This window comes from Pan paniscus, chromosome 2 (assembly GCF_029289425.2).
Source record: "Pan paniscus chromosome 2, NHGRI_mPanPan1-v2.0_pri, whole genome shotgun sequence".
NCBI lineage: Eukaryota > Metazoa > Chordata > Mammalia > Primates > Hominidae > Pan > Pan paniscus.
Window position 1 is genome coordinate 193,596,574 of NC_085926.1, and position 21,903 is coordinate 193,618,476.

General features: G+C 46.4%; 1 protein-coding gene across 1 annotated transcript in view; it reads left to right on the forward strand.

Moving 5' to 3' along the window:
* Nucleotides 1–21,903, forward strand: part of LOC117974248 (mucin-20) — a 44,931-nt gene that overhangs the window by 770 nt on the left and 22,258 nt on the right. The window contains exons 2-7 of the mRNA XM_063602640.1: nt 8–120; nt 1,856–2,120; nt 2,660–2,759; nt 6,827–12,729; nt 19,184–19,485; nt 19,797–19,891. The gene's annotated coding sequence lies outside the window, so the exon portion shown is untranslated. The remainder of the gene's footprint in view (nt 1–7; nt 121–1,855; nt 2,121–2,659; nt 2,760–6,826; nt 12,730–19,183; nt 19,486–19,796; nt 19,892–21,903) is intronic.

Below are 21,903 nucleotides of genomic sequence, written 5' to 3' on the forward strand. Positions count from 1 at the left end.
TTGGCAGATGGTTTGCTAGGTGAGTGTGTCCTCGATTCTTTAAATCAGGGGTCCCCAATCCCCAGGCCACAGATTGTTACCAGTCCATGGCCTGTTAGGAACCAGGCCACACAGTAGGAGGTGAGCAGCCGGCCAGTGAGCATTACTGTGTGAGCTCCGCCCCCTGCCTGAGCATTACTGTGTGAGCTCCGCCCCCTGCCTGAGCATTACTGTGTGAGCTCCGCCCCCTGCCAGAGCATTACTGTGTGAGCTCCGCCCACTGCCAGAGCATTACTGTGTGAGCTCCGCCACCTGCCAGAGCATTACTGTGTGAGTTCTGCCACCTGCCAGAGCATTACTGTGAGCTCCGCCCTCTGCCAGAGCATTACTGTGTGAGCTCCGCCCCCTGACAGAGCATTACTGTGTGAGCTCCGCCCCCTGCCAGAGCATTACTGTGAGCTCCGCCCCCTGCCAGAGCATTACTGTGTGAGCTCCGCCCACTGCCAGAGCATTACTGTGTGAGCTCCGCCACCTGCCAGAGCATTACTGTGTGAGCTCTGCCACCTGCCAGAGCATTACTGTGAGCTCCGCCCTCTGCCAGAGCATTACTGTGTGAGCTCCGCCCCCTGACAGAGCATTACTGTGTGAGCTCCACCCCCTGTCATCATTACTGTGTGAGCTCCGCCCCCTGCCAGAGCATTACTGTGTGAGCTCCGCCCCCTGCCAGGGCATTACTGTGTGAGCTCCACCCCCTGCCAGAGCATTACTGTGTGAGCTCCGCCCCCTGTCATATCATTACTGTGTGAGCTCCACCCCTGCCAGATCATTACTGTGTGAGCTCTGCCCCCTGTCGTCATTACTGTGTGAGCTCCGCCCCTGTCATATCATTACTGTGTGAGCTCCGCCCCCTGCCAGAGCATTACTGTGTGAGCTTCGCCCCTGTCATATCATTACTGTGTGAGCTCTGCCCCCTGTCTTATCATTACTGTGTGAGCTCCGCCCCCTGTCATATCATTGCTGTGTGAGCTCCGCCTCCTGTCAGATCGGTGGTGGCATTAGATTCTCATAGGAGTGGAACCTTGTTGTGAACTGCGCATGCGAAGGATCTAGGTTATGCCCCGCTTGTGAGAATCTAATACTGATGATCTGAGATGGAACCGTTTCATCTCCAAACGATCCCCACACTTGTCAGTGGAAAAAGTGTCTTCCGTGAAACCAGTCCCTGGTGCCAAAAAGGTTAGGGACTGCCAGTTTAAATAACCAAATGCTAAAAGAACTGGCATAGAGGTAAATGGGCTGCTGCTTTATTTTTAGGCTGTTCTTTTTAGAGAACAATGACAGTTATTTCCAAGTTTGTCATTAGAAAATAATATTAGGTTGGAGCAAAAGTAATTGCAGTTTTTGCCATTGCTTTCAATGGTAAAAGGCACAATTACTTTTGCAGCAACTTAATATTATAAATTTGTTCCTTAAAGTGTATTTTTGATAAGAAAGCCCTTTTGTTCTTCCTTCTGTTAATTTTTTGTTTTTTTCTTGGTAGAGACAGAGTCTTGCCATGCTGCCCAGGCTGGAGTGCAGTGATGTGATCTCGGCTCACTGCAGCCTCCACCTCCCGGGCTCCAGCAGTCCTCCCACCTCAACCTCCCTAAGAGCTGAGACTACAGGTGTGAGCCACCATGCCTGGCTAATTTTTAGAGGCAGGGTTTCACAATCTTGTCCAGGCTGGTCCCAAACTCCTGGGCTCAAGCAGTCCTCCTGCCTCAGCCTCCCAGAGTATTGGGATTATAGGTGTGAGCCACTGCCAGAAAAACGTTTCCTAAGACAAGGCAGGTCTTACATTATATTTAAATTTTTTTAATGATGTCTTTTTTGGCAGTGCACAGCCAGAGAACAACACATCACACACAGGAAACAGTTGTGCTCATGTGATGGGGGCCTCAGCACTAGGAAGGGGTGGACTATTGGCGCATGCAGCAGCTTGAATAAATCTGAAAGTCACTACGCTGCGTAAGAGAAGCCAAATAAAGCGCATGCTGTGTACAGAGGGTGTCGAGAATGTGTCCTACGTGACGGAAAGCAGATCCGTGGTTCCCTGCAGACTGGCAGGAGCAGATTCCAAAGGCACAGGAAGAAGCTTGCAGGTAGAATGCGTTCATTACCTTCTGCACATTACACCACAAAAAAGCTGGGAATAAAAATGCTAACCAAAAAAAAGGTGAAAGTAGATAAAATTTCTCAACTGTGTGATGGGTAAACGTGCAGGTTTGCTGTCATGCTTTGGTTATGAAGCTGTGGGGTACAAGGACTCATACGTCACTGTGGAATGCAGAACGTTGCAGCCTCATGGAAGAGGATTTGGCAGCATCTAACAAAACTACATGGCATTTGCCCTTAGACTCAGCAATTCTAGAATCTGCCTCAAAAAAAACTCTGGCAAAGAAATGAAAGGACTTTACCCACAGAGTTCTTTTCACAGCCTGAATGTGTTTGCAACAAAGTTCTTCACTGTGGCGTTTGTAAAACTGGAAACAATCAAAATGTCCATCAGTAAGGGGATTAGGAACATTAATTCATGCAGTGGGGAACTCAGTACCAGAAGGAGGAATGAGGAAGGCCTATTGATAAGGGGCAGAGTACATATCATATGATACAAATATATATTTGCTTTTTCTTAAAACAGTACAAAGATAAAAATCTAAAGTGGTTGCTGTGGAGGACAGGGGTCAGTGGTGGAAGTGAGACCAAAATAGACTCTGAAGTAATATCTGGACTTTGAAATTGTAAGTGTTTTACATTATTACCCAACTAAGTTTCTAAGATAGTCCCTAAAATTGAAAGAATGGTATCTGAAATGAATGAATCTAAATTCCTTGGATTGCATTCTACAGGCGCCAACCCTGAGACCAAAATTTGGAAGGTGGCCCTGAGCAGCAGCTGAAGGGAAGTGGGAGGTGAGACAGGAAAGAGGCGGTGGCACGGGGCGTCCGGGAGCCGGGTCCCACGTGGGCAGCTGGGCCCGTGCTCACTGTGGGAGCTGGTGTGTTCCTTCACCAGCCCATGCTGCACAGGTTCAGGATGGTCAATTCCAGACACCCCTGGCCTGCTCCAGGACATGCTCCTGCCACCAGAGAAAGCCCCTAGGCAGCGTCCCGGGTGCTGGTGGTGTCAGAATCGAGTTTGAGTCTGAGGAGTGACCTGGGGCTGGCTGGGCTAGGCAGCATCACAGGGTTCTGCAGCCCAACTGCACATCAGGCTGGTGACAGTCACGCAGCCTATTACCTCATGTGTCATCAGGATCGCTAGAACACAGCACTTCAAGTGTGCAGATTTAGTGAGCCATAGTCTAAAGACAAATAGAGCCACTGAATCCTAAATTTCAATCAATCATCTCCGTTACTTGTCTTATTGGTATTAATCCTTTGAAATTACGTGGGGTGGGAGTTAAAGCTAATAACTAATTATGTTAATGCTAAAACTAAGATTTTTCTGGCCAGGTGCAGTGGCTCACGCCTGTAATCCCACACTTTGGGAGGCCGAGGCGGGCAGATGACCTGAGGTCAGGAGTTTGAGACCAGCCTGGCCAACATAGTGAAACCCCATCTCTACTAAAATTGAAAAATTAGCTGGGCATGGTGGCAGGTGCCTGTAATCCCAGCTGTTGGGGAGGCTGAAGCAGGAGAGTCGCTTGAACTAGGAGGCGGAGATTGCAGTGAGCCGAGATTGTGCCACAGCACTCCAGCCTGGGCAACAGGAACAAAACTCTATCTCAAAAAATAAAACAAGATTTTTCTTTGAAAAAGGTGTAAAACCATATACTAAATTTGAAATAGAAATATAAGCGTGAACTCATTTGTTGTTCTTTTACCGTATACACATTTTCTACCTCTGCCCCAGTAGCAGTAGACACATCAAGCACCTAGAAAGTGGTCTCTAATACATGAAAACCGTGAATTCATAGTGATGGTTTCAAAGCCGAAACCAACCAAACAAAAACATGTAATTGGTCACTCTTGGAGGTACCCAGGGCACTAACTCCTAACACTGGGAATGGACACTTGAAGGAAGATCAGCAATTATCCTTTCTTTTCTCTACAAATTGCAACTCAGGGAAACCTTGTTGATTAGGGAAAGTTCTTTACATAAGAATTCCTGCAAATAAGTGAGTAAAGAATGACAGTTTAAGAATTGTCCCAGCCTGGCCAACATAGTGAAACCCCATCTCTAAAAATACAAAAAATTAGCTAGGCATGATGGTGGGTGCCTGTAATCCCAGCTACTCAGGAGGCTGAGGCAGGAGAGTTGCTTGAACCTGGGAGACGGAGGTTGCAGTGAGCCGAGAGTGTGCCAAATACCGCTCTTGGCAGATTCAGCTCTGGGAGGCCAGCAGAATGGCTTTTAGGTCCTCCTTGGATTCAGAAAATACTTCTTGAAAGATATTTGAGGTAAATCTTACAGGATTAGAGGTTAGCCAGATGAAAAGAAATCAAGAGAGGAGAGAGGAGCCCCCACAAAGGACTGACCCAGGGCAATAACAGGGGGAAAGAACTTGGAGGTACAGAGGCAGACCTTGGTGTTTCCCAGGGTGTGGGACGTTGGGGGTAGTAAGGCTGGAGTGGGTAGAGGAAAGGGCTGGGGTGACACCACGGGGTATTAGGTGGAACTGAGGGAAACAGAAATAGGAGCAGAGAAAAGGGAATGAGAACGGGAAAGAGGGAGGTGGGAAATAGAAGAGGGAGTTTCCAAACAGCAACAACAACAGAAACAAGTGTTTTGGGTTGTGGAGCGTTTGCCCTGCAGAGAGCTGGGTCTGCCCTGGTCCCTTTTGGGGATTATGGATCAGTGGGTGGAGCCGCGTGGCCACATCCACCATTCACTTGCACTTGAGTGACAGCCAAGCTACAGTCATGAATACGTTTCTTTCTTTTTAAAGAAGAACAGTAAATTGACTTTATTCCTTATAAAGGTGATACTGGAGAATGTGACATAGATTTGCTGGCACATGGGTTTCCTATGAGCAAACCCCAGAATTGGACACACGTGTCTGGTGCTGCATTGGAATCATCCCAAAAAACCAAGGCTTGCATTGCATATCTATCTGCTGTCTGCTGAAGGAGCCCTGTCTGTGTGCCCAAGGAAGTGACATCCTTGCCAAGGGCTGTCCCTGTCGCAGGAGATGAAGGAGCCCTGTCTGTGTGCTCAAGGACAGTGGCTTCCTTGCCAAGGGCTGTCCCTGTTGCAGGAGATGAAGGAGCCCTGTCTATGTGCTCAAGGACAGTGGCTTCCTTGCCAAGGGCTGTCCCTGTTACAGGAGATGAAGGAGCCCTGTCTATGTGCTCAAGGACAGTGCCTTCCTTGCCAAGGGCTGTATCTGTTGCAGGAGATGAAGGAGCCCTGCGTGCCTGAGGACAGTGGCTTCCTTGCCAAGGGCTGTCCCTGTAGCAGGGGAAAGCCTTTCAGGACCCTTTCTTAGAGAAATAGGTCTCAAAGTGAATGAATATACCTCCTCACATACTCACCAAGCAGCCTGCAGAGGATACAGCTTTCCATGTGGCTCAGGGAACAGTTGATATCAACAGTCTCTCAATTTCTTTATTATTATTATTATTATTATTATACTTTAAGTTCTGGGATACATGTGCAGAACGTGCAGGGTTGTTACATAGGTATATATGTGCCATGGTGGTTTGCTGCACCCATCAACCTGTCATCTACATTGGGTATTTCTCCTAATGCTATCCCTCCCCTTGCCCCCAACCTCCCAACTGGCACCAGTGTGTGATGTTCCCCTCTCTGTGTCCATATGTTCTCATTGTTCAGCTCCCACTTATGAGTGAGAACATGTGGTGTTTGGTTTTCTGTTCCTGTGTTAGTTTGCTGAGAATGATGGTTTCCAGTGTCATCCATGTCCCTGCAAAGGACATGAACTCATCTTTTTTATGGCTGCATAGTATTCCGTGGTGTCTATGTGCCACATTTTCTTTAACCAGTCTATCATTGATGGGCATTTGGGTTGGTTCCAAGTCTTTGCTATTGTGAATAGTGCTGCAATAAACATAAATGTGCTTGGGGCTGGGCGCGGTGGCTCAAACCTGTAATCCCAGCACTTTGGGAGGCTGAGGCGGGTGGATCACGAGGTCAGGAGATCAAGACCATCCTGGCCAACATGGTGAAACCCCTTCTCTAGTAAAACGCAAAAAATTAGCCGGGCGTGGTGGTGTGTGCCTGTAGTTCCAGCTACTCAGGAGGCTGAGGCAGGAGAATCACTTGAACCCGGGAGGTGGAGGTTGCAGTGAGCCGAGACCGTGCCACTGCACTCCAGCCTGGTAACAGAGCAAGACTCCGTCTCAAAAATAAATAATAAATAAACATACGTGTGCATGTGTCTTTACAGTAGAATGATTTATAATCCTTTGGGTATATACCCAGTAATGGGATGGCTGGGTCAAATGGTATTTCTAGTTCTAGATCCTTGAGGAATTGCCACACTGTCTTCCACAATGGTTGAACTAATTTGCACTCCCACCAACAGTGTAAAAATGTTCCTATTTCTCTACATCCTCTCCAGCATCTGTTGTTTCGTGACTTTTTAATGATCACCATTCTAACTGGTGTGAGATGGTATCTCATTGTGGTTTTGATTTGCATTTCTCTAATGATCAGTGACGATGAGCTTTTTTTCGTATGTTTGTTGGCTGCATAAATGTCTTGAGAAGTGTCTGTTCATATCCTTTGCACACTTTCTGATGGGGTTGTTTGTTCTTGTAAATTTACTTAAGTTCCTTGTAAATTCTGGATATCAGCCCTTTGTTGGATGGATAGATTGCAAAAATTTTCTTCCATTCTGTAGGTTGCCTGTTCACTCTGGCTGGTCATATGCAGAAAACCGAAACTAGACCCCTTCCTGACACCTTATATAAAAATTAACTCAAGATGCATTAAAGATTTAAACGTGAGACCTAAAACCAGAAAAATCCTAGAAGAAAACCTAGGCAATACCATTGAGGACATAAGCATGGGCAAAGACTTCATGACTAAAACACCAAAAGGAATGGCAACAAAAGCCAAAATTGACAAAAGGTATCTAATGAAACTACAGAGCTTCTGCACAGCATGACTGTATTTCAGTGCACGTTTACCACCGAGCTCTTAACGCTCCACCACTGTCCTGTGTCATTAGGATCCCAGCTCTGCAGCCATTCCTCTAGTTGGGCCTGGGTCGGCTCTGGGATGCCGCGGGGGACCAGTGGGCGGCAGAGGGGCCAGTGGGGACCCGGGGCAGGGGCGGAGACCCCTCCCACTGCACATCCCACTGCCTGGGTATCTGGCCCCCAACCGGCCTGCCCGCTGCTCCCACCTCCCATGGTGGGTCAGGGGCTGGGGGCTGGGGACTGGGGCAGGGTACCCCAAATATCTCTCGGTGGCGATCGCTCAGTCCGTGCAGTCCATCCAGCTCCTGCATTGTCCGTCCTACCAATAACCTCTCACTTGCTATTCTCAGCCCCTTCCTGCATTGTCTCCCTGTGAGACCTACTAGAACCCCCACCTTTCACACCGCTGACCTGCTGGGGGAAAATGCACAGAGGCACAGACGAGGCCACGCGCGAGTCCTGATCTCTAACCCCAGCCGGTCTCAGGCCTTGCCGAGGCAACGCTGCTTCCCCAGACACTCTCCCTTTCCCATTCTTTTTTTTTTTTTTTTTTTTTGAGATGGAGTCTCGCTTTGCCACCCAGTCTGGAGTGCAGCGGCGCGATCTCAGCTCACTGCAGCCTCCACCTCCTGGGTTCAAGCGATTCTCCTGCCTCAGCCTCCCAAGTAGCTGGGATTACAGGCACACACCACCACGCCCGGCTAATTTTTGTATTTTTAGTAGAGATGGGGTTTCACCATGTTGGCCAGGCTGGTCTCAAATGCCCAACCTCAGGTGATCCACCCGCCTCGGGCTCCCAAAGTGCTGGGATTACAGGCGTGAGCCATGGTGCCTGCCCTTACTTTCCCATTCTTAATGCCTCCCGTTTCAGACCTGTCCCCTTTTCCCCGCATTTCTGACTGTCACGGCACATCACAACCAGCAGACAGGGCTTCCCCTATTTCACAGGAGAAATAGAAGCCATCAGATGGGACCTCCTTCAAAGTCCTGCCACCAAACCTCAGCATGTACCTGGACCCACATGTATCCTCTTTTCCTTTGGGATTGAATTAGAGAGGTGCCACTCGAAACCCGCTCCTGGGTGGGAGTCTTGGCTCTATCAGTTATGCCTCTATTCTGTATGTTTAACCTCGCCCTCATAGGGGCATAAAACAGCGTTTAAACAGGATCAAGCTTTCCATTTTAAAACTCCATACACTCCCTTAATTTCATCTCCTCCTCCACCTACTGCCCCATGTCTCTCCCTCTTCGTGGCTAAACGTCTCAAAAAAGTGGATACACTTTCTGTCAACTCCTAAACACTCCTCACGCTCATTTGGCCTCTGCTCCCACCTTCCTCCTCCCACTTCATTGGAACTACTTCTGCCAAAGGGGATCCCTGAGACATCCTGACTGGTAACCCCAATGGACTCTACTCAATATGCAACATCCTTCACTTCTTAGCAGAGTTTGAAACAGCCTGACTCTCCTCTTCTGGCAACATTCTTTTCCTTGGTTTGGGGACGCTGTACTGTTCTGGTTTTGCCCCTCCCTCTGAGCACCCCCTCCTGTGTTCAGCCCTTTATATCGGGGTTCCTTGTGTTTGTCCTGGCCCATTTTCTCCTCTCATTCTACATCCTCTCCCCGGGGATTTTAGCTTCTCTCACGGCTCAGGTTACCATCTCCATAGTGATGACTATCAAATTCTGTACCTCATTTCCAGAGGCTCCTGACAGACTTGCTTGGTCAATATATTACTGGACATATTCATGAGACTGTCTCACACAGGCATCTCGAACCCAATGTGTCCCACATAATTCTCTTCCTATCCATGCCTGTTCCTCTTCCACTGCCTCATATGTCGGTGACTGTCCACCTTCTCTCTCTCTCCCCCTCTCCGTTTGGCTCATAGGAAAAGTGTCACCAAGGGCTGTAAGTGCAGATTTCTAATTACCCCCTAAATTTGAACATTTTTCCCCTCGAAAGTGTATGGCCATTACCCTATTACAGATCAACATCTTCTATCACTCGAATGATGGCAGTAATCTAATTGGGTTCATTTTATCCTCTATCTAACAATGACAACTCATTGTCTACACAGCAGGTAGAAGGAGTTTGTTTTCAGAATTGCCCTCTGACCTATTTAAGACGCTCAGATATTCCCTGAGGCTCCTTGGCATGGCCACAAAGGCCCTACACATTCTGGCTGCTTCCTCCTTTCCAGCATCCTCTCTCACGTCTCCTCTCCTCAATTCCACCCTCAGGAGGTACTAGAATTCCTCACTTCTTTGACTACAAGGCACCGTCTTACTCCCAAGGCCAGTGAATCCGAAGGTGGACCACCAGCTGAGGGACTAGATTCCAGACTGAATAGAACAACTTTCCCTGTCTCTCCACATAAAGTGTGTTTGTTTTTCCTCTTACAGGTTTCCTTAACGACAACAAAAAAGGGAGTAATCCTACCTACTGTAAGAGTCATGACTCTTGATTGCAGCTGACAGAAACTCATGACAGCCTGGTTTAGATAAAGGGGGAGAGAAGGACTGGAAGAATCTTGGAGTTGGGAATGTCACACGTAATTGAAGGAAGAACAAGAAAACTATAGTAAAGAACCCTGGGGTGGTGATGTAGTCATGGGCCAAGTGTCCTGGAACCCTGGGGTGGTGATGTAGTTGTGGGCCAAGTGTCCTGGGTTTTGGGTGGAGAAAGAGTCCCCTAGATAAGTTATTAGGTGGGTGCAAAGGTAATCGCAGTTTTTCCCATTATTTTAATTGCAAAAACAGCAATTATCTTTGCACCAACCTGATGGAGTCCCCCCTGCCATGTTTCTCTCTGTGAAAAACCCCAAGCCGAAGTCAGCATAACATCCACAGGACTCTATGTTTGCAAAAGCCAACTTAGCTATATTACATGTATAAGCACATTTTTTCAATAAGTCAGCCTTAGCTTACTGTAACTTTTTAACTTTATAAACTTAGTATTTTAACTTTTTAAACTTTTTTGTTGAAAACTAAGACACAAAAACACATGTTAGCCTAGATCCACACAGGGTCAGGGTCATCAGTATCACTGTCTTCCACCTCCACATTTTGTCTCTCTGGAAGGTCTTCAGGGGCAATAACACACATGGAGCTGTCATCGCCTGTGGTAACAATGCCTTCTACAGTACTTCCCAAAGGGCCTGCTAGTTCACTTAATTCTTTTATAGTTAGAAGGAGTACACTCTAAAACACTGATCAATAGTACAGTATAGTAAATACATAAACCAGTAACACATTTATTATTATCAAGTATTATGTGCTGTACAGAATGGTGTGTGCTGTGCTATCCAGTAACACATTTATTATCAAGTATTGTGTGCTGTACAGAATGGTGTGTGCTGTGCTATCCAGTAACACATTTATTATCATTATCAAGTATTGTGTACTGTACAGAATGGTGTGTGCTGTGCTATCCAGGAACACATTTATTATCATTATCAAGTATTGTGTGCTGTACAGAATGGTGTGCGCTGTGCTATCCAGGAACACATTTATTATCATTATCAAGTATTGTGTGCTGTACAGAATGGTGTGCGCTGTGCTATCCAGGAACACATTTATTATCATTATCAAGTATTGTGTACTGTACAGAATGGTGTGCGCTGTGCTATCCAGGAACACATTTATTATCATTATCAAGTATTGTGTGCTGTACAGAATGGTGTGCGCTGTGCTATCCAGGAACACATTTATTATCATTATCAAGTATTGTGTGCTGTACAGAATGGTGTGCGCTGTGCTATCCAGGAACACATTTATTATCATTATCAAGTATTGTGTGCTGTACAGAATGGTGTGCGCTGTGCTATTCAGTAACACATTTATTATCATTATCAAGTATTGTGTGCTGTACAGAATGGTGTGTGCTGTGCTATCCAGGAACACATTTATTATCATTATCAAGTATTGTGTGCTGTACAGAATGGTGTGCGCTGTGCTATCCAATAACACATTTATTATCATTATCAAGTATTGTGTACTGTACAGAATGGTGTGCACTGTGCTTTTATGCAAGTGGCAGCACAGTAGCTTTACACGAGCATCACTAGACATATGAGTAGCATTGCACTCGGCAACAGGAATTTTTCAGGCCCATTATTATAATCTTATGGGACCCCATCCTATATGCAGTTTGTCATTGACCAAAATGTCCTTATGCAATGCATGACTATATTTGCAAAGGACTAGTATCTAGAATACATTTAAAAGTCTTAAAATAGTAACAAAACAAAGAATGCAATTAGAACATGAGCAAAAGATACAAAGCAACATTTCACTGGAAAAGATATATAGATTGCAAATAAGCACATGAAAAGATGTTTGATACCATTAGGGAAATGCTTCTTTAAACCAGGAAATATCACCACGTGTTAGAATCAACAAAATAAGGCCAGGCACGGTGGCTCACACCTGTAATCCCAACACTTTGGGAGGCTGGGGCAGGCAGATCACATGAGATCAGGAGTTCAAGACCAACCTAGCCAACATGGCAAAACCCTGTCTCTGCTGAAAACACAAAAATTAGCCAGGTGTGGTGGCACACGCCTGTAGTCCTAGCACCTTGGGAGGCTGAGGCAAGATAATTGCTTAAACCCAGGAGACGGAGGTTGCAGTAAGCTGAGATCATGCCACTGCGCTCCAGCCTGGGCGACAGAGCAAGATTATGTCTCAAAAAAAAAAAAAAAGAATCACCACAATAAAAAATAGTAACAATACTATTGTCAAGGATGCAAAGGAACTGTACCACTCAATCACTGCTGTGAGAATTTAAAGTGGTGCAGCCACTCTGGGAAACAGCTTGGCTGTTTTTTTTATGACTGAACGTGCAACTACTATATGATGCAGTAATTTCATTTTTGCACATTTATCCCGGAGAAATGAAAACATATATTCACACAAAACCTGTATGTGAATGCTAATAAAAGTCAATTGGCCAGGCGTGGTGGCTCATGCCTGTAATCCCAGCACTTTGGGAGGCTGAGGCAGTGGATCACCTGAGGTCAGGAGTTTGAGACCAGCCTGGCCAACATGGTGAAAACTCGTCTCTACTAAAAATACAGCAATTAGCTGGGTGTAATAGTAGCCACCTGTAATCCCAGCTACTGGGGAGGCTGAAGCAGAAGAACCTCTTGAACCCAGGAGGCAGAGGTTGCAGTGAGCTGAGATCATACCACTGCACTCCAGCCTGGGCGATAGAGTGAGACTCTGTCTCAAAAAATAAAATAAATAAAAAGATTAGATAATCTGCAAAGTTCCTGTGAGCGCTGTCATTTTGTCACTCTGGTTTTTCAGATTCTTCCCCTGGAGGCTGGAGTTTCCAGGATGTCAAAATTACCTCTGCTTGGGTGAGCTATTTCAAGCAGCTGGGATACCTGTGTCACTCCTGCTGTCTGCCAGTGACTGCCCAGGTGTCTGCTGGTTCCTCCCCAGGAGTAGGGAGGAACCAGGTGGGCTGGCTGGGATGGGTGGATATTTAAAGACCAGGCCTTGGACACCGCAGCACTTCTATCTCTGCTTGATGCCTGCTGCCACATGGCTGGTCCTCCTCCTCTTGCTGTGGCTGAGCCCTGGGGTGAAGACAGGTGAGGAGCTAGGCTGGCATCTGTGCTACAGGTCAAAGAGACCCCAGTCTCTGCTCTCTCATTCATTCAATCAATCTGTTTTGTCTCTGGCATGACCCACCTCCTGTGACCCAGCATTCATTAATTCATTAATCAAATAATTCGTGTATTCAGACACTTATTAAGTACCGACTATATGGTTGATGTGGCTTCTTTGTGTATCCAGTTTTATATCTGGATAAGATGTCTTTGGATGATTAGCTTGGGAGGGTCTAGTATCCAGAGGATGCTCCCTCGGATAGAGGCAGCGTGGGCACTGTGGGTAGCTGGGGTGGACGGGACAGGAGGGAAGGTAGGTGTGATAAACCCAGATCCAGATTAACAGGCATACTCACTGGGCAATTTCCAGGCACCAGTCTACTGGGTTTATTCAAACATCCCTGGAAATACAACAGGGTGAATACAGTTGCATTTACTAGAACTTCTCTCTCTCTCTCTTTTTTTTTTTTTTTTTCAGACAGAGTCTGCTCTGTCCCCCACCAGGCTGGAGTGCAGTGGTACGATCTCGGCTCACTGCAACCTCCACCTTCTGGGTTCAAGCCATTCTCCTGCCTCAGCCTCCCGAGTAGCTGGGATTATAGGCATGCACCACCATGCCTGGCTAATTTTTGGCATTTTAAAAAGAGACAGGGTTTCGCCATGTTAGCCAGGCTAGTCTTGAACTTCTGACTTCAGGTGATCTGCCCACCTCCGCCTCCCAAAGTGTTGGGATTATAGGCGTGAGCCACCGTGCCTGGCCCTAGAACTTCTCTTGGGAGAAAACTAGATGTCATTGGTAGGAACACAGTCAGCTGTTGCTTAATGATGGAGATACATTCTGAGAAATGCATCATCAGATGATTTCTTTGTTGTATGAATATCATAGAGTTCACACAACAATAAAATCGAGAGTTTACATAAACCTAGATGGTATATATATATATTTATTTACATGTTTGTTTTCCACATGGAAAGCCACATGTCCCAGCAAATGTCCCATTACTGAACATCAGTCATTTCCCCTGCTTGATCCTCAAGGCCAATATCGAGCACCATATATCGGGTTTCTGCATATGCCCTATTATAATCTTACGGGGCCACCGTCATATATATGGTCCATCATCGGTCTAAACATCGTGATGTGGCACAAGGCTGTACTTCCTGGCCGGGTGCGGTGGCTCACGCCTGTAATCCCAGCACTTTGAGAGGCCGAGACGGGTGCATCACTTGAGGTCAGGAGTTCAAGACCAGCCTGGGTAACATGGTGAAATACCATCGCTGTTAAAATACAAAAATTAGCCAGGTGTGGTGGTGGGTGCCTGTAATCCCAGCTATTTGGGAGGCTGAGGCAGGAGAATCACTTGAACCTGGGAGACAGAGGTTGCAGTGACCCGAGATCGTGCCACTGCACTCTAGCCTGGGTGACAGAGGGAGACTCCATCTCAGGAAAAAAAAAAACCCAAAGCTATTTATTGTGGAAAAATTCAAACACATGCAAAAGTAAAGAGAATAGGATGATGAACCCAAGGTACCGGTTGGCCACCTTCAATATTATCAACATTATGCTCAAGCTCTTATCCCCCATATTTAAAAAATATAACCACAATACCTTATCAGAGCCAAAACAAATATGGCCGCACACCTGTAATCCCAACACTTTGAGAGACTGAGGCGGGCAGATCACCTGAGGCCAGAAATTCAAGACCAGCCTGGCCAACATGGTGAAACCCCTGTGTCTACTAAAAATACAAAAATTAGCTAGGCATGGTGGCGGGTACCTGTAATCCCAGCTACTCGGGAGGCTGAGGCAGGAGAATCACTTGAACCAGGGAGGTGGAGGTTGCAGTGAGCCGAGATTGCACCACTGCACTCCAGCCTGGGCAACAGAGCAAGACTCTGTCTTTTAAAAAAAAACTAATTAATTAATTAATTTAAAAAACTACTTACTATCATTTAATACCTATCAGTGTTCATATTTCCCCCACTTGTCAAAAATATCTTGTTATTCAGCAGCAAAGCAGAAGAGAAAAAGAAAAAAAAAGGTCAGATGTGGTGGCTGATGCCTGTAGTCCCAGCACTTTGGGAGGCCAAGGTGGGAGGATCACTGGAGCTCAGGAGTTTGAGACCAGCCTGGGTACAATAGCGAGACTCAGTCTCTACAAAAAAAAAAATTTGTTTAAAAATTAGGTGTGTTGATGTTCACCTATAGTCCCAGCTATTCAGAAGGCTGAAGTGAGAAAATTGCTTGAGCCCCAGAGGTTGCGGCTGCAGCGAGCTGTAACCATACCACTGCATTCCAGTCTGCTGCACCGAGTGAGACCATGTCTCAAAAAAAAAAAAAAAAAAAAGAAAGAAAGAAAGAAAAATGCCTTTTTACAGCTGGTTTATTCAAGTCAAGATCCAAAAAAGATATGCACACGTTTAACTAGCATATTTCTTAAATGTCTTTAAATCTATACCTAGATCAGTGCCATTTTTTCATGTCATTTAGTTGTTGAACGAACCAGGTACTGTGTCCTGCGGCATATCCTACCTTCTGGGTTTGGCTGATTGAATCCTTGTGGATGTCCCTCTGCCTCTGTCTTTCCTGAACTCTGGTAGTTGAGATCAGGACTGGAGATTTCTTTGGCAGGAAGAATCCATAGGTGGGTACTTCCTATCGCGCCTTGAAGGAGACACAAAGTGTCCAGCTGTCCCACTTTTACTGGTGTTAAACTTCATCCACCAGATAGTGCACCCATTATAAAATCCTGTCCACTAATGATTTGTGCTGAGATCCACTTCTCATTAGGGGCTGCCAAGTGGTGCTTTTCTATCATTCTTTCTGCACTTGTTAGCCGAAGGTTCTCTATCGTGAAGATATTTCCCTTGTCAACTATTTGGCTTGGATGGAAAGGCTGGATCAATGTTTGATTCTTTACTTACCATTTTCATAATAATGAGCTAGCTCCTCGGCACCCCGGGGGAAGTTGTCTTCAAATGCTGCCTGGAAGCATAGAATATTTAATTCTAATGGATATGGGAGGGAAGGGCCTTCCAAGCCGAGGGAAGAGCTTGAGCAAAGGCTCAGAGGCAGGAGAATGCAGGGTGTTTAGAGAACAGCAGAGCTCCGTAGCACGTGCAACAAGAGGCTTTTTGAGTGAGGACCCTGAGCACGATATGGTGGGAAAGCAGGGAGAGGTCAGGATTGCTGGTTTGACTCCCAGCCACGGGCAAAAGGTTCTCCCCTTGTCTATACAATGAGGACATCTCTCTAGATCAGTGGCTTTCCAACGTTTCTGGCCCCAGTTCACTTTAATAAATACATTTTATACTCTGACCCAGTAAGTGCATCTGTGTCTATAAAAACCAACAGAAATTTCAAAAAGAACTCAATTGACTTTTACATACAATGTATGTGGGTCTATTCTATTCTATTTCATTCAGTGTCATCCTGTTGAAATAAATGTTGGTTATGACCACTGAATTGAACTCAGTCTCACAAATTGTCAGCAACCTTAGTCTGGGTGGCTCCTGGGGCTCTATTTCCACTCCAGCCCTTTCTGGTTGATCCCTGGTCTTGGTGACAACCTGACGCAGGACCAGGCTCTGGAGAAGAGGGACAACATGAGAAGAGAAGCTGATCACTTGCAGGAGGCTCCTGAGCTGAACATGAGGCAAAAGCCAGGCCAAACTCAGAGGCTGTGGCCCCAGCCAGGCCACCCTCACCTTCAGAGTCTTGACCCCCCAGACCACACTACCAGACACCTGCTGGCCCTGTTTCCACAACAGACTGGCTCAGCCACACCCAGGCCCAGAGGGCTCAGAGGCCTGCTCCCTGTTGATTGTGTCAACTTTGAAAGGCCTTCAAGTTTATCCCTAAACAAAGCCCTCCAGTTTAGCCCTAAAGAGCCAGGTGTTAACCTAACAGGAAGCAATTTGGAAGGTCAAAGTCAAGTAGACGGAGAAGAGTGTTGAGAGTCCTGGGGTGACAACACCTGGGTCCCCTTCTCACCTGAGCCACCGACTCGCCAGGTAGCTGGGCCAGCGTCCCTCCTGCCCACGCCTTGCTTGCTCCACTCTTAAAGAAGATGCATCCCCTTATCTTGGAGGGAATGACAATGACCAGATCACAACTGAGCTGAGCAATTTGGGGAAATTTGGGCAGGGGGTAGAGTTGGCAGAACTGGTTTGTAAATAGGGCTCCGGAAGACCTTCCTCTGACTGTGGGGAGTGGGGGAGGGGTTTCTCTCCCTCTTAGGCACTCTCTTCTCTGCTGTTTTCTCTATTTCTCTCTTCACTGTCACTCCCATTACTGTCCTCATCTTATCTCCCCCTTTTCTCTCCTTCTCTCTCTCTCTTTTTAATAACAGCTTTATTGAGAGATAATTTACAGGATGTGAGATTTACCCTTTTGTACAATTCACCGTGTGTACATTTCAGTGTTGTTTAGTGTATTCACAGGGTTGCAGAACCATCACTGCTGTCTTATTTTATTTTTTTGGTACTTTTTGGTAGAGACAGGGTTTTGCCACGTTGGCCAGGCTAGTCTCAAACTCCTGACCTCAAATCATCTGCCCGCCTCAGCCTCCCAAAGTGCTGGGATTACAGGTGTGAGCCACTGCACCTGGCCACCTCTGTCTAATTTCAGAACATGTTTGTTATGCCCCAAATAAACTCTGTACCCATCAGCAGTCACTGCCTAGTCCGCACATCTCACCAGCCCCTGGCAACCACTAATGCACTTTCTGTCTTGATGGATTTGTCTATTCTAAACATTTCATATAAATGGAATCATAAAATACATGGCCTTTTGTGAGTGGCTTCTTTCACTTAGCATGTTTTCAAGTTTCATTGTTGTTGTGGCATGCATCTGTACTTCATTCCTTTTTATGGCTGAGTAATATTCCATTATATGGATATACCAGATTTAGTTTTAGCCATTCATCAGTTGAAGGGCATTTGAATTGTTTCTACTATTTGGCTATTATGAATAACACTGCTATGAATATTCATTGATAGGTTTTTGTGTGAACATGTGTTTTTAATTCTCCTAACTACAGGCTCAGAAGTAGGGTTTCTGGGTCATATGGCAACTCTATGTTTACATTCTGAGAAACTGTCAAATTGTTTTTCTTTTTTTTCTTTTTTTTTTTTATTATTTTCTGCTGCCACCTCATCTCCCCAAATTGATTTTCAAAGTGGCTGCACCATTTTGCAATTCCACCAGCAGTGTATGAGGGTTCCAGTTTCTCCACACCCTCAGCAACACTTCAACACTTGCTTTTTTTTTTTTTTTTTTTTTTGAGATGGGGTCTCGCTCTGTCGCTAGGCTGGAGTGCAGTGGCGTGATCTCAGCTCACTGCGACCTCTGCCTCCTGGGTTCAAGAGATTCTCGTGCCTCAGCCTCCTGAGTAGCTGGGACTACAGGTGCATGCCACCACACCCAGCTAATTTTTGTATTTTTAGTAGAGACGGGGTTTCACTATGCTGGCCAGGATGGTCTCAAACTCCTGAACTCATGATCCACCCGTCTCGGTGTTCCAAAGTACTGTGACTACAGGTGTGAGCCACTGCACCCAGCCAACACTTGCTATTTTATTTTTTATCTTAGCCATCCTAATGGATGTGGGGTGGTATCTCATTGTGGTTTGGATTTGCATTTCCTTATGATTAATGATGTTGAGTATCTTTCATGCTCACTGGCCACTTGTGTATCTTCTTTGGAGAAATGTCTATTTAAATCCTTTGTCCAGTTTTAAATTTGATGGACTTATTTTTATTTACTTATTTTTTTTGGAGGCAGAGTCTTGCTCTGTTGCCCAGGCTGGAGTGCAGTTGTGCAATCTTGGCTCACTGCAACCTCCACCTCCTGGGTTCAAGCAGTTCTCCTGCCTCAGCCTCCTGAGTAGCTGGGACTATAGGTGCATGCTACCAAGCCCAGCTAATTTTTGTATTTTTAGTCGAGACAGGGGTTTCACCATGTTGGCCAGGCTGGTCTTGAACTCCTGGCCTCAAGCGATCTGCCTTCCTTGGTCTCCCAAAGTGCTGGGATTACAGGCATGAGCCACCACACCCAGCCAGTTTCAGCTCTTACATTTAGGTCTGTGGTCCATTTTGAGTTAATATTTGTATATGGTGTGAGGTAGGAGTCCAAATGCATTCTTTGCATGTGCTTATCCAGTTGTCCAAGCACCATTTGTTAAATCTATCTTTTCTTTTCTTTTTCTTTTTCTTTTCTTTTTTTTTTTATTTTGAGACAGGGTCTTGCTCTGTCACCCAGGCTGAACTGCACTGGTGTGATCATGGCTCACTTCAGTTTCCTGCTTCTGGGCTCAAGTGATCTCCTATCTCAGCCTCTGGGGTAGCCGGGACTACAGGCATGCACCACCATACCTGGCTAATTTTAATCTTTTTTCTTTCTTTCTTTCTTTTTTTAACGTTCCTTTTTCTCCAGGCAGCTGTTCCCAACCCCAGAACCTTTGCTGTCTTGGAACGGATCACCACTGCAAGAGGGGAAGTTGCTACTGTGATGAATTCTGCCATGTGGTACCAGACTGCTACCCAGACCACAGTGTCCTCTGCAACCCTCGTAACTCACATACAGGCCTGATTCCACCTACAGCAAAGCTGGATGCTATGGTTGGCAGAGGCAAACCCTTTGCCTGCACTTCAGGCCAAAGCCGGGATGTGGCCTAGATGGTTCCTAAGGTCCCTGACAATCCTGAGATCTTGCATCTTGTCTATTTCAGGTCAAAGGTGCCTACATGTTCCTTCTAGCTTTGTTTCCCTGATGTTCCTTGCCACCTGCTACTCCTCTCTGAGCTACTTTTCCAGGTTCCACAGGGAGAGGTTCAGCTGTCCATGGTAGACATGAGGGTAGAGAATGAGGTGGTTGGGTTCCACTTACCTTTCTATCATCTTGCAGTATGGATGTCTCTTGACTGGTACCATGTAGACTTTTGAGGGCACACAGGAGTCTGCAGAGAGATACTGGGGACATTGAGTAGCAGCGGTGGGGTTGGGAGGCAGAAATGAGGACAGGAACATTTACCTTGTGTTTCTCTCAGCTTCTCAGATGACCAAGATGGTGCTGCAGATGGTGCTGAGGATGGAGAACCCACCAAGCCCCGCTAGGAGCCACCTAGACTGGATGTAGAGCATGGTGAGCTCCCTGCAGTTTCTCTGAGAAGGGGTGGATGGCAGCCTGCTCCTTGCCTTTGTGGCCTCCAGACCCCAAAGTCAGGGAACCAAAAGAAGAAAGGGGCCATAGCTAGGGCAGAGCTCCACTGCAATGATTGTTTTAGGGGTAGGAGCCAGGATTGCTGTCTGTGGACACTGAAATTTGAATCTCATATACTTTTCATGTGTGACAAAACATTATTCTTCTTTTGTTCTTCTCCTACCATCTAAAAATGTAGAAAACATTCTTAACCTATGAGTTGCACAAAAACAGGCAGTGGCCAGATTTGGCCCATAGACCATAGTTTGCTGACTTCTGCCCTAAATCATCCTCCATTTCTTTCCTTCTGTGTCCTTGTTACTGACAAAGCCACTTTCCCTAAAATGGGGTCTTTCCCTGTTTGGTGCCATGAAGCCAATATGCAAAACCGAAAGTGAGCCTCAAGCAGTACAGGCTTTATTTGGTGGCCATGGAATTGAGAAGTGAGAGCTTGGCTCACAAATCAACTTTTCTGCTCGTGAGACCCAGGAAGTCACAGATACAGGGCATCTTTAGTGAAGGGGCTGAGCATTAAAAGCAAGGGGAGGAGTGGCCAGGTGCAATGGCTCACTCCCATAAACCCAGAACTTTGGGAGGCCAAAATGAGAGGATTGCTGAGACCAGGAGTTTGAGACCATCCTGGTCAACATAGTGATACACCCCCATCTCTACAAAAATAAAAATGAAAAAAGCAAGGAGAGGAATCATGTGTTTTCTGGGTCTGGGTAGAGAACTTTTCAAAACCAGAGTGCCACCTTCCTATTTGTTATTTTATGTTTTTTTTTTTTCCCCATCATTGTCATGTTGGTTGTTGACTGTTAAGGTGCTAGTGGGACTGTCATTTAACATGGAAATTAGATTATAATGAAGTTAGAGGTCAAGTGAGCTGCCATCTTGGATTCCATCAGTCTTAGCTGGTTTGATCACCAGGGAGAAGTTTGGACCTCAGGCATCCTGCTTCCTAAAGATAAACAGTGTTAAGGCAGGGTAGATATTCATGGAGGTCATGTGGGTATTGCACTGGATGACATCTTGGCTTCAGCCCTGATCTGTTCAGAGCCCTCAGCACGGTGCTGGAGGAGAGGCCTTGGGCCGCATCGTGGCATATTGTGGCTTTGGGGAGAAAGAAAAGCAGATACTGCAATGGAAAGAGCGTGCACTTGAGAGTCATACGTGACTTCAACTCCTAGCTCTACCACTTACCACCTAGGTGACCTTAAGCCACTTTCTCAGCCTTTCTGAGACTCTGTTTCCTCATGTGTATCCTAGAGTTTCTCTGATAGAGCTGTAGTGAGAATTAGTTGAATTAAGTATAGTGAGAATTAAGCCAGGTCTGGAGAGGCCTGGCTACTGGTGAGTGAGGTAACTGAGATCAGGTATGGAGAGGCCTGGCTCCTGGTGAGTGAGTTAATTGAGATCCATTATGGAGGGACCTGTCTCCTGGTGAGTGAGTTAATTGAGATCAGGTATGGAGGGACCTGGCTCCTGGTGAGTGAGTTAATTGAGATCCATTATGGAGGGACCTGTCTCCTGGTGAGTGAGTTAATTGAGATCAGGTATGGAGGGACCTGGTTCCTGGGGAGTGAGTTAACTGAGATCCCTTATGGAGGGACCTGGCTCCTGGTGAGTGAGTTAATTGAGATGAGGTGTGGAGGGACCTGGCTCCTGGTGAGTGAGTTAATTGAGATGAGGTGTGGAGGGACCTGGCTCCTGGTGAGTGAGTTAATTGAGATCAGGTATGGAGGGACCTGGCTCCTGGTGAGTGAGTTAATTGAGATCAGGTATGGAGGGACCTGGCTCCTGGTGAGTGAGTGAATTGAGATCAGGTATAGAGGGACCTGGCTCCTGGTGAGTGAGTTAATTGAGATCAGGTATGGAGGGACCTGGCTCCTGGTGAGTGAGTTAATTGAGACCTGGTGTAGAGGGACCTGTCTCCTGGTGAGTGAGTTAATTGA